Below are 14,924 nucleotides of genomic sequence, written 5' to 3' on the forward strand. Positions count from 1 at the left end.
AAATTAAACAGGTAAAACAATTAGCAGGAAAAAGGCAAACAAATTTAAAATATATATCACAGATCAATGATGAAGAATATAACAAGATAAAATAATTTAATAAATGCGCAACATTGATCTACACAATTTAAAAATATAATCTTTCACATTTAGCCCGTGTACACACTCGTCACCTCATGTACATGACTTACAACACATTTCAATAATCATATTAATATCAATTCTAGGGAAAACTTCCCCCACACAAGGTTAGACAAATCACTTACCTCGACATGCTCCAATTTAACCAAGTATTATGCTTTTTCCTCGATTTTTCGACTCCGATCGACTCGTATCTAGTCATAATTAATTCGATACAATCAACAAAAATTATAGTAATCAATTTCATAAGAAAATATTACATTTTCATTAAAATCCAAAATTAGCTCAAAATTTGCCCGTGGGGCCCACATCTCGGAATCCGGCGAAACTTACAAAATCCGACAACCCATTCAATTACGAGTCCACCCATACCAATTTTACCAAAATCCGATAACAACTCGACCTCCAAATCTTAAATTTTTGTTTTTGGAAGATTTTGCAAAAAACTTGATTTTTCTTCCATAAATTTACGGATTCATGATGTAAATGAGTATGAAATCATGAAATATAATCAATATAGGATAAGGAACACTTACCCCAATGTTTTCCCGTGAAAATCGCCCAAAAATCGCCCAAGAATCGTGCTCCAAAAATCTAAAACGAAATGAATGAAATGACCATTTTTGGTCCTTAAGTTTCTATCAATCCGTCACTAAAAGTCCATTTTCTGTCACTAAAAGTCCATTTTCCGTCACTAAAAGTCTATTTTTCGTCACTAAAAGTCCACCAGAAACTGCTCTACTAGTCTTCCTTCAATTAATCATAACTTTATGTACAAATGTCCAAATGATAAATGGTTTAACTTTTTGGAAACTAGAATCAACCGACTACAACTTTCATGTTTTTCAACTTTTCTAATTCCTTATGAATTACGAGATATAAGTTTCCAAAGTCGGCTCCATGCATCAGAATTTCTGCCGAAACTGCTCTACCAGCCTTCATTCAATCTATCATAACTTTCTGTACAAATGTCCAACTAATGAATGGTTTAATTTTTTGGAAACTAGAAACAAACGACTACAACTTTCATGTTTTGACAATTTTCTGATTCCTTATGAATTACGAGATATAAGCTTCCAAAATTGGCTCCACACACCAGCAACCTTCTTTGTTCGAAATCCATTCTGTTTACCTTCCGAATTCTACCCGAGACCTTCGGGACATGCTCCAATTTAACCAAGTATTATACTTTTTCCTCGATTTTTCGACTCCGATCGACTCGTATCTAGTCATAATTAATTCGATACAATCAACAAAATTTATAGTAATCAATTTCATAAGAAAATATTACATTTTCATTAAAATCCAAAATTAGCTCAAAATTTTCCCGTGGGGCCCACATCTCGGAATCCGGCAAAACTTACAAAATCCGACAACCCATTCAATTACGAGTCCACCCATACCAATTTTACCAAAATCCGATAACAACTCGACCTCCAAATCTTAAATTTTCGTTTTTGGAAGATTTTGTAAAAACTTGATTTTTCTTCCATAAATTTACGGATTCATAATGTAAATGAGTATAGAATCATGAAATATAATCAATATAGGATAAGGAACACTTACCCCAATGTTTTCCTGTGAAAATCGCCCAAAAATCGCCCAAGAATCGTGCTCCAAAAATCCAACACGAAATGAATGAAATGACTATTTTTGGTCCTTAAGTTTCTATCAATCCGTCACTAAAAGTCCATTTTCCGTCACTAAAAGTCCATTTTTCGTCACTATAAGTCTATTTTTCGTCACTAAAAGTCTACCAGAAACTGCTCTACTAGTCTTCCTTCAATTAATCATAACTTTATGTACAAATGTCCAAATAATAAATGGTTTAACTTTTTGGAAACTAGAATCAACCGACTACAACTTTCATGTTTTTCAACTTTTCTAATTCCTTATGAATTACGAGATATAAGCTTCCAAAGTCGGCTCCATGCATCAGAATTTCTGCCGAAACTGCTCTACCAGCCTTCATTCAATCTATCATAACTTTCTGTACAAATGTCCAACTAATGAATGGTTTAATTTTTTGGAAACTAGAAACAAACGACTACAACTTTTATGTTTTGACAATTTTCCGATTCCTTATGAATTACGAGATATAAGCTTCCAAAATTGGCTCCACACACCAGCAACCTTCTTTGTTCGAAATCCATTCCGTTTACCTTCCGAATTCTACCCGAGACCTTCGGGACATGCTCCAATTATTCCAACATGTCCAAAAATACAATACGAACTTAGTCGAGGCTTCAAACCACATCAAATAACATCAAAACGACTAATCACACCTCAAATCAAAATCTATGAACTTTGAACTTTCAATTTCTACAAACAACACTGGAACCTATCAAATCCAGTCCAATTGACCTCAAATTTTTCACGCAAGTCATAAATGATATAACATAGCTATGAAAAATTTCAGAATCGGATTTCGACCCCGATATCAAAAAGTCAACCCCTCGGTCAAACTTCCCAAAAATTTAACTTTCGGCATTTCAAGCCTAATTCCACTACGGACTTCCAAATAAAATTTCGATCACGCTTCTAAGTCCAAAATCACCATACGGAGCTGTTGGAATCATCAAAATTCTATTCCGGGGTCATTTGCACATAATTCGACATCCGATCACTGTTTGAACTTAAACTTTAAATTTTTATCAAAATTCCATATCTCGGGCTAGGGACTTCGGAATTTGATTTCGGGCATACGCCCAAGTCCCAATTCACGATACGGACCTACCGGAACTGTCAAAACACTGATCCGAGTCTGTTTGCTCAAAATGTTGACCAAAGTCAACTTAGTTGTGTTTTAAACATCTAATTCACATTTTAATCCATATTTCACTTGAAAACTTTCCGGAAAAATTTTTACGGACTGTACACGCAAGTCGAGTAATGGTAAATAGTGCTTAGATCATATAATTAATTATTAAATTTAAAGATAATATTTTGGGTCATCACAGCATCATTATGCCCATCTGTCAATATGTGTGAGAAATCATGAATGATGTGATATTGTACAACATGATAAAAATCCATCTCTATACATGTATCTCATGTGTGCATGTCAATGCAATGCAACTCAGTGATAAAATCATATGCATACTCTCAGAGTATCATTTCATTCAGTCCTCCCTATCACTCATTCCTCCCAGTCACTCAGTCCTCACAGTCACTCATGCCTCACAGTCACTCAATCCTCCCAAATCACTCGGCACTCGCACTCAGTAGGTACCTGCGCTCACTGGGGGTGTGTACAGACTCTGGAGGGGCTCCTTCAACCCAAGCGTTATAATCTACATGGACAACTCACGTGCTATAGTATCAATATCTGGATCCACATGGACAACTCACGTGCTATAGTATCAATATCTTGATCCGCACGGATAACTCACGTGCTATAATAAGCCAATCTGGCATGCTACGACGTGCAGCCCGATCCAATAATTATCCTCACAATCAGACCCTCGGCCTCACTCAGCCATCAATCTCTCAAGTCTCTCGGGCTCACAATATCATGAAAATAGCCCAAAAATGATGATATGATGTATCAATAAATAACAACAGAGACTAAGATATGATATGTAATGACATGAACATGACTGAATATGAATTTTCAATTTAGAACAAATAATTCACAGCAATATGACCTATGTGGATCCCAATAATACTGGCACATAGCCTCAACATGATTTTTAATATGATTCTCAGCTCAATTTCTTTAGCACATAAAACTAAATAGAAAATGCCAAGATTATTTGACTACAAAATTTTACGAAAACAATTATGTCACAATTTTTATGGTGCATGCCCACACGCTCGTCACCTAACATGTGCATCACCTCCCAACAATTCACATAATACATATATTAAGGGTTCATACCCTCAACTCCAAGATTAGAAGAGTTACTTACCTCAACCCCTGTAATTTTTTATTCTGCTATGCCCTTGCCACGAGAATTGGTCTCTGAAAGCCTCATATCTAGCCACAATTAATTCGATTCAATCAATACCAATTATTGTAATTAATTCCATAAGGAAATACTATTTTTTACCAATAAAATCTGAAATTAACTCAAACATCGCGTCTCGGAACCCAACAAAAGTTACAAAATGTGAACGCCCATCCAACCATGAGTCCAACCATACAAAGTTCACCAAATTCCGACATCAACTCGACCCTCAAATCTTCAATTAAAGTCATTGAAGATTTTTACCATTTTCAACCCAATCTTTACCCATCTGAACTCAACAATCTTTCCATAAACCTTATTGATATGTATAAATAATACTATTACACCTAAGAATCATACTCTTAATCACTCATCTTTACCCAAACTCGAAATTGAAGACTAGGGTTTAAAACCTTACCTCTTGGGTGAAGATCTTGTGATATTTCCTTGTTGGATTTCAAAGCTTGAACAAGATCTTTATGAACAAAGCACTTGATCTTCTTCCTTTCTCTAGAACACTCTCCCTTCTCTCTAAAAATGTCAGATTTTTGCTCCAAAATGAGTCTCAAAGCCAATTTATCAAAATGGGATTGGGTTATGAAACAAGAAAAATTAACCCTCCGAAAGCAGGTCTGTGGTCGCATAATGGACCGTAGAATAGGTATGCGGGTCGCAAAATGCACCGCAAAATAGATGCTTAGATATGGGATTCACTGGACAGGTATGCGACCATTTTGCGGTCGCATAACTACTTTTGCGATCGCATAATGGTTCTGCGATCGCAAAATTGGTTGCAGAATTGTATTTTTCCAGCCTTTGGTAATTTGGTCATAATGTCTTGTAGGAATGTCCAAATGATAAACGGTGTGAAGCGTTAGAAACTAGACTCGAAGATCTTTCAATTGATAGGTAATACATCATATAACACTTCGTATCCTGAGAGTTATGTTCATTTGAAGTTTGGTCTTGTGCGAACTCACTTGAAACTTTAGTCTATTATGAAATTTCCAACTTCTACATTCGATGCCGAAACCTATCGAATCAAGTCCGATTGACCTCAAATTTTTCACACAAGTCATAAATGACATAACAGATCTATTCAAATTTCCAAAATCGGATTCTGACCTCGATATCAAAAAGTCAACTCCTCGGACAAATTTTCCAAAAATTCAACTTCCGGCATTTCAAGCCTAATTCTACTACGAACCTCTAAATAATTTTTTAGACACGCTCCTAAGTCCAAAATAACCATATGGAGCTATTGAAATCATCAAAATTCAATTTCGAGGTCGTTTACACATAAGTGAATATTCGATCAACTTTTCCAGCTTAAGTTTTCAATTATGAGACTAAGTGTCTCATTTCACTCCGAAATCCTTTCGGACCCGAACCAACTAACCCGATAGGTTATAAATTAACTGTAAGGCATAAATTGAGCAGTAAATAGAGAAATGAGGTTGTGATACTTAAAACGACCGGTCGGGTCGTTATATTCTCCGCCACTTAAACATACGTTCGTCCTCGAACGTGCCAAGAGTTGTTCTTAACCTTCAAATATCTATTCCACCTTATCACGCACATACCCCGGGGGTGATATCACAATACCCTATTCCATATAGGCCTGACCACACAACATAACTGAAAATCATTAATTTAACCTTATCCCAAAAACCATGGAGCCAAATTTCTAACATCCCGAATTATTTTCAAGACCTGAATCTCACATCTACACACTGTATAAGCCTGAACAAGTTATATCCAGCCATAACCATAATCCCAGATATAATCACATAACATACTACACAGCTCGCATACTCGTAGCACCATTTCTGATCACAGTAACTACTCAAAACCAACTAAGTACTAGTATAAACCCCGCATTCAACAGAACCTCATTCTGAAACCTTCTTACATTGCCAATGATGAAAGAAACAATCAAAAACTCATAACCACTCATCAGATCAACTATCCATGGAGCTCTCTCGCCCCAACCAGAACCGTAATCCTCTCCTAAGCCGACTTTCAATATTATCCTCTCGAATATACCATAATCAAGCCTGATAGTACCCATTCTAGGTCCAATGACCTTATATTATTAAACACAACTATCCCACAGACACGCCTCATCAATATAACTCAAGCCACAACTGCACAATCTATGTACCTAAATATGGGAGATGTCTCAAGGAAGAGAACCGTATTGCAAGTTCAACAAGCACCGCCACAACCGCAATGTTACAACCAACTCCTCAAATTTCGTGAAGAGGATTAACATAGGTGCATGTGCACAATTGTAGAGGAAGGAAATTAATAGATTTGATAAATTATTATAGAAATAAAATTCCCACACACGGCACGGACAACTCACGTGCCAATAATATGAATCGCTCGGCATGGTCACAGGCCTCCAGTCCCAGCATATCATACAAGAGCAATTAAACAAGTACACTTGTATATGATAATGAAATAAGATTCTCATGCTCCTGGACTGGTATAAATAACACGCCATAGTGTAATCATGTGCAAAGTCTGCTATCACACTTCAAATTGGCAATTTGTTTTTAACGTAGAATTAGTAACTACCCTGTTTATTTAGGGAATCATCTTCTTTCTAACCTCAAGTATAGCCCAGATAGTTCTCAACAAAGGTACGAGTACGGGAAACGTAATAATTTTACGCTTAACAGTCAACTCTAGGCATATAATAGCCTAAGCATTCTTTCAAGTATGAATACTTGCTCTAATGACCGCACAAGGGCTCAAACCTCACATATATGCGCACTCATAGCGCATAGCTATCACAAATAATTAACGCAACTAGTGCCTCCACCGAGTTTTAAATAAAATAGTCACCTCAAATAGGTCGCAACCCCGAAATAATATACTTCTGAGAACTCTCAGTCTCCAAATTTATCGAACATATGAATCACCGTAACAGATCCCAACTCCAGCACTAAAATGACTAACACATCTTCCATTCACGATAATCCCATGAGGAATACTTTCATAATTCTTCCGTTCCACATAGCAATAATTTGAATATCAGCAGTCTATCAACCAGGTGAGTACTGCAATACCGATGAACATCCATAAGTCAAAACACAACGTGCCTTCTGAAATGCGCACCCTTATCAGGAATTACCAAGCAGTTATAACATTCATCAAAATATTTGAAACTGACCATGTTGTCCAACATTCGTTACCTTCTCTTCAAGACTGAATTGTCACCTTGTACATGTAAATCCTAATCCCGCACAACACACCATATCTATTATGCCATCATGTGACAAGCACAAGAATCCTATTATCAACTCTGAGTCACCAGCAAATTACATACCTGGTTAGTTAGAAACCTTCCCCTTGCTTCCTTCTAGGAGGAAATCACAATACACAACACATTTTCCATACCAGTAGAAAATATCCGGTTCAAACCATGGTAGAAACCATCAAGAACACTTTGAAATCCATCTGCCCATAACCAAGCTATTAGAACTAAATTCCTCTAACTCGACCAAACCACGTAGGTCACCAAACCCAAGAATATTGCCACCAAAATATCTGTAGAGTCTCACCACATCATAATTACCTCTATAAATACCACAACCGAAACACTCACTCTGAAAATACCTCATGTGAACTTAAAACTATTATTTTACCTTTCTTATACTAGAATATAGAATCCATAGTCATACAGAATTACCGCGAGCCTTGACGCTATCAAACGCAAATCTCATATTCTATCCATACACAAGTTCGGAAATTTTTTTCAATTGCTATATATAAATCTCTGACCCATTAGAACCTTCTCAGAAGTTACCCACTCGGATCAAAATTGAATTGCACAGCCTAAACGGGCCAAAAGACACACGCCACATTAGCACAACAACACTCAAAGAAATAACCATGCCTTAACACCACTGGCCAAATTCATATTCCATGCGCACTACATTCTTCGCAATTAACAACTTAATAATTTCATGATTTTTCATATTTTCGTAAGTGCAATATATCCCGTATTCAGGAAATTTTCTTATTCGAGTCATCCTCGATCTCAACCTCTGCAGTCATAACTGCTCCACAAGTATGTCTCAGACCAAAACTTAATTTAACCTATAACCATGAAATCGAATTGTCAATAGTAGGCTCCCCCACTTGGCTCAAAGCCATAGATCAAGACATTCAATAATTCACAATACCCATATTCAATTACTACCATAACACCGTAGTGAAATTTAACTAAATTCTTCCCAAGCTCCTACATCACAACCTATATGGTACCTCAAATCGTCTACTAAGCTCGCCTTCATTCTCGTGACGGTCATGTCAACTTTCTTGACCAGTTCAAATTCAAATCCCAATACATCTGCCCTACTGGTAGAAAAGAAGATTCTCCACACAATATTATAAAGATCACACCTCTGTAGTTTATTCCGCAGGTGATAACCGGCATGTTTAGCCTCAAACTGGCATCTTTCTATACCCTTTTTATTGCCACAACTCCTATGTAATCACTTAACCTTCATGAGTTTGAACTCATCAACAAGACATGAAAATGTAATTTGTTCCATAATTATACCACGTAAAAGATCCTTCAACACATTCATAACTCGAGACTCTATGTCAAATACCCAATAGTCCCTTTTTACATCCTTTTTATTCCGTCACTTTCAAACCATCTGAATACATCCCGCGGTCACAATAAAATCATTATATGGCCACCCAGTCATTCCACCGCTCATCAAGCCACAAATTCCACTCGTAGGGTCATTACCAAACATATGAGTTAAATTGTACAAGTTACAACTGAATCTACCGAGCTTAAACTGCGGTCTAACCATGGCCTCAAGTCCTCCAGACTGGCCCATCACCAAAACACAGAATACACATCTTGAACCTCGTTCATAGAATCACAAGTCGGCGATGCATAGCTGATACAGAGCGCTCATATACGCATACGAATTCGTGGAAGGAATTCAAAGAGTTATGTCTCAAGCTAAATCAATTTCGCACGATAAGGAAAGAAATATGGGAAGTATATATCCTAAATAACCTGTAGCCTCTCGAAGATAAGTATGGACGTCATCATACCGATCCGCAAGACTCTACTAAACACTTGCTCATGACTTGTAGAACCTATGAACCTAGAGCTCTAATACCAACTTGTCACGATCCAAAATTCAACTAGTCATCATGACACCTAACCCAACCCGCTAGGTAAGCCAATTACCAACTATCCAATTCCAATGAAATTAATAAGGCAATTTAAGTAAATAAAGATCTTAATCTTATACATTCCCCAAGAACTGGTAGTACAAATCATGAGCTTCTAAGAATAGAATTTACAAAGTTGGTATGAAATAATATATCATTTGTTCGAAATGTACATGAATAGATTGTTATAAATCTAAGGCTACCATGAACAAGAGGCAGCTACAACTGGAACGCAAGTACATCTTCAGATCCAACTCCCAACGAACGCAACAACATCAACAACCAACATATGCACACAAAGTGCCGAAGTGTAGTATGAGTACAACTGACCCTATGTACTCAATAAGTAACAAACCTAACCTTAGGTTGAAAGTAGTGACGAGCTTTTACTAAGGTCGGGTCAAAAACCAATAGTCCACAACAATATCCAGAAAAAATCTCATAATAATAAAATTGAGGCAACACATAGAATAACTCAATAATAAAATGCTCAGTTCGCTCACAGTTCCGAAAAAATAAACATTTTATTTTCAAGTATAATAGTAAAAACTCAATTCTTTTCATTGAAATCACCAAAATACGAGTAAGTCTGAAAACTGTGATTTTCCCAAAATCCTTTCGACAATAAATGAGATGTTTCATTTTCTTTCCAGATAACCCATATAAAATAAATGAATCGATATGCACATCTATCAACATGTGTGAGAAATCATGAATGATGTGATATTGTACATCATGAGGAAAATCCATCTCTATGCATGTATGTCATGTGTGCATGTCAATGCGATGCAACTCAGTGATAAACTCATATGCATACTCTCAGAGTATCATTTCACTCAGTCCTCCCATCACTCATTCCTCTTAATCACTCAGTCCTCACAGTCACTCAATCCTCCCAAATCACTAGGCACTCGCGCTCGGCACTCGCGCTCAGTAGGTACCTCCGCTCACTAGGGGTGTGTACAGACTCCGGAGGGGCTCCTTCAGCCCAAGCGCTATAATTTGCACAAACAACTCACGTGCTATAGTATCAATATCTGGATCCGCACTGACAACTCACATGCTATAGTATCAATATCTGGATCCGCACGGACAACTCACGTGCTATAATAAGCCAATATGGCATGCTGCGACGTGTAGCCCGATCCCATAATTATCCTCACAATCAGGCCCTCGACCTCACTCAGTCATCAATGTCATGAAAATAGCCCGAAAATGATGATATGATGTATCAATAAATAATAACAGAGACTGAGATATGATATGTAATGACATGAATATGACTGAGTATGAATTTTCAATTTAGAACAAATAATTCACAGCAATATGACCTTTGTGGGTCCCAATAATACTAGCACATAGCCTCAACATGATTTTTAATATGATTCTCACCTCAATTTCTTTAGCACATAAAACTATATAGAAAATGCCAAGATTATTTGAATACAAAATTCCACGGAAACAATTATATCACAATTTCTATGGTGCACGCCCACACGCCTGTCACCTAGCATGTGCGTCACCTCCCAACAATTCACATAATACATATATTCAGGTTTCATACCCTCAGCTCCAAGATTAGAAGAGTTACTTACCTCAACCCGTGTAATTCTTTATTCCGCTATGCCCTTGCCACGAGAATTTGTCTCCGAAAGCCTCGCATCTAGCCACAATTGATTCGATTCAATCAATACCAATTATTGTAATTAATTCCATAAGGAAACACTAATTTTTTCCAATAAAATCCGAAATTAACTCAAAAATCGCCTGTGGGTCCCACATCTCGGAACTCGACAAAAGTTATAAAATATGAATGCCCATCCAACCACGAGTCCAACCATATAAATTTTACCAAATTCCGACATCAACTCGACCCTCAAATCTTCAATTAAAGTCATTGAAGATTTTTACCATTTTCAACCCAATCTTTATCCATTTGAACACAACAATCTTTCCATAAACCTTATTAATATGTATAAATAATACTATTACACCCAAGAATCATACTCTTAATCACCCATCTTTACCCAAACTCGAAATTGAAGACTAGGGGTTAAAACCTTACCTCTTGGGTGAAGATCTTGTGATATTTCCTTGTTGGATTTCAAAGCTTGAACAAGATCTTGATGAACAAAGCACTTGAGCTTCTTCCTCTCTTAGAACACTCTCACTTCTCTCTAAAAATGTCAGATTTTTGCTCCAAAATGAATCCCAAAGCCTATTTATCAAAATGGGGTCGGGTTATGAAACAAGAAAAATTAACTCTCCGAAAGCAGGTCTGCGGTCGCATAATGGACCGCAGAATAGGTATGCGGGTCGCAAAATGCACCGCAAAATAGATGCTTAGAAATGGGATTCACTGGATAGGTATGCGACCATTTTGCGGTCGCATAACTACTTTTGCGATCGCATAATGGTTCTGCGATCGCAGAATTGGTTGCAGAATCGCATTTTTCCAGCCTTTGGTAATTTGGTCATAACTTCTTGTAGGAATGTCCAAATGATGAACGGTTTGAAGAGTTAGAAACTAGACTCGAAGATCTTTCATTTGATATATTATAAACCATATAATACTTCGTATCCTGAGAGTTATGCTTATTTGAAGTTAGATCTTGTGCGAACTCACTTGAAACTTTAGTCTATTATGAAATTTCCAACTTCTACATTCGATGCCGAAACCTATAGAATCAAGTACGATTGACTTCAAATTTTTCACACAAGTCATAAATGACATAACTGACCTATACAAATTTCTAAAATCGGATTCCGACCTCGATATCAAAAAGTCAACCCTTCGGTCAAACTTTCCAAAAATTTAATTTTCGCCATTTCAAGCCTAATTCTATTATGGACCTCCAAATAATTTTTCGGACACGCTCCTAAGTCCAAAATAGCCATACATAGCTATTGGAATCGTCAGAATTCAATTCCGAGGTCGTTTACATATAAGTAAATATCCTATCAACTTTTTCAACTTAAGTTTTCAATTATGAGACTAAGTGTCTCATTTCACTCTGAAATCCTTCCGAACCCAAACCAATTAACCCGATAGGTTATAAATCAATTGTAAGGCATTAATTGATCAGTAAATGGGGGAACGGGGTTGTGATACTCAAAACGACTGGTCGGGTCGTTACAAAAGCTAAATGTCATATTCAGCTGCTAATGCTCCAAATAAAATAAAGTTCATAATGAGTAGAGTCTATGGCATGCATGAAGCATAATAGACTAATAGGTTCCAAAGATAAAACTCCTTGAATAAGGATAGGACTAAATGTTCAAGATAGTCATAATAAAGAGGCAAATGCTCTAGAAGAGCACCACGACATAACACTTCATAAGACCTCATGGGAGAGGCTCAGGTACCTGAAAATAATAAGATAAAGAGATCTCAATAAGTTATGTCTTTATTGGGTAATATTACAACTGATATAAAATGATCGTCAACGATATTGTTAATATAATGTAGCGCTCAATGTTATTAATATTGACGAGGATCTTGAGCTCAAATCTGTCATGAAATTTGGATAGATAAATGATTGGCCAAATGAAAAATACGCAATGAAAATTGATTTTACCTGAAAAATATGAAGTTGGACGGATAGTCCCAACACCTGAAAGTATAAAGTCAGTGGAGGTATAAATGTGTTCTTGTGCGGAAAAAAAGGTCAAGTCGATAGACATAAAGACGACTTATGTCACAAAAAATTTTGTATATATCACGACATTGATTATATAGAGACATATTCTCCTGTGGTCGATGTCGTCATTTCAGGTTTTAATCTGGCAATATAAGAAAAACGTGATATACGTATAATGGAAATCATTGAAGGATTTAAATTGTTCTGAAGCATATTAAGGTTTCCGAGAAATTTATTAAATAAAGTTTCAAAAATCCTTATACAGGTTGAAACAATCAGGGCGTATGTGGTATAATCGCCTGAGTGAGTACCTGTTGAAAAAAGTGTACAAGAATGATTCAATTTGTCCTTGTGTCTTTATAAAAAGATCTGTATCTAAATTTGTTATAATCGACGTGTATGTTGATGATTTAAATATCATTGGAAATTCTATGGAGCTTCCTAAAGCAGTGGACCATTTAAAGAAAGAATTTGAAATGAAAGATCTTGGAAAGACAAAATTTTATCTTGGTCTACAAAATGAGTATATGAAAGATGGAATTTTTGTCCATCAATCAGCATACACTAAAAAGATTTTAAAGTGATTCTATATGGATAAAGCACATCCATTGAGTACCCCGATGGTTGTGAGATCACTCGATATAAATAAATATCTATTCCGATCTCATGAAAATAATGAAGAGCTTCTTGGTCCCGAAGTACCATATCTTAGTGCAATTAGTGCGCTAATGTATCTTTCTAACATTACAAGGTCTGATATAACTTTTTCAGTTAATGTCTTAACAAGATATAACTCTACTCCTACAGGGAGACATTGGAATGGAATCAAATACATATTGTTGTATCTAAAAGGTACTACCGATATGGGATTATTTTATGGCAATGATTTCAGTCCCGATCTTGTTGGTTATGCCGATGCTGGGTATTTATCTGACCCATACAAGACTCGATCTCAAACACGCTATGTGTTTACATATGGAGGCACTGTCATATCTTGGCGATCGACTAAGCAATCAATCGTGGCTACTTCATCTAATCATGCTGAGATAATTGCTATTCATGAAGCAAGTCGAGAATGTGTATGGTTGAGGTTTATAATACACCTTATTCGAGACAAATGTGGTTGAAATGTGACAAACTACCCACAATTTTGTATGAAGACAATGTAGCATGCATAGCCAATTGAAGGGAGGATTCATAAAAGGGGTAGGACAAAACACATTTCACCAAAGTTATTTTTCACACATGATCTTCAAAAGAATGGTGATATCAATGTGCAACAGATTCGTTCAAGTGATAATATGGCTGATTTGTTCACCAAATCTCTACCGACGTCAACCTTCAAGAAACTAGTGTACAAGATTGGGATGTGAAGGCTCAAGGATGTGAATTGATGCTCTCATTAGGGGGAGTTAATACGCGTTGTACTCTTTTTCCCTTACAAGACTTTGTCCCACTAAGTTTTTCTTGTAAGGTTTTTAACGAGGCAACCAAAAGGCGTGTTTCTAAACATGTGTACTCTTTTTCCTTCACTAAGATTTTTTTCAATTGGATTTTTTCCTAATAAGGTTTTAACGAGGCATATTATCTATGGATATCCAAGGGGGAGTACTATAAGAAAAATCAAATTATGGTGGATGTCTACTTTTCCTCCATGATCTTCTCAAATACTTAATGACATATTTAATAACATATTTTTCTTCACTTTTTATGCCTATATAAATGTCGTTTAATAGATAGGAGAATACACACAATTGAAGAAGAAATAAGAATCTTTCATCTCTTTTCCTCTATATCCCTTAGCTTGTTTTTTCTTGTTTTATATCGTTACTTTCTCTATATCTTTTAGCTTGTTTTTTCTTATTTTATATCGTTACTTTGAGTTATATTTCATAACATATACTCTCTCCGTTTCAATTTATGTGAACTTATTTCCTTTTTAGTCCGTGCAAAAAAGAATAACCTCTTTCCTTATTTGAAA

The sequence above is a fragment of the Nicotiana tomentosiformis genome, chromosome 7, assembly GCF_000390325.3.
Source record: "Nicotiana tomentosiformis chromosome 7, ASM39032v3, whole genome shotgun sequence".
In the NCBI taxonomy this organism is placed as follows: Eukaryota; Viridiplantae; Streptophyta; class Magnoliopsida; order Solanales; family Solanaceae; genus Nicotiana; species Nicotiana tomentosiformis.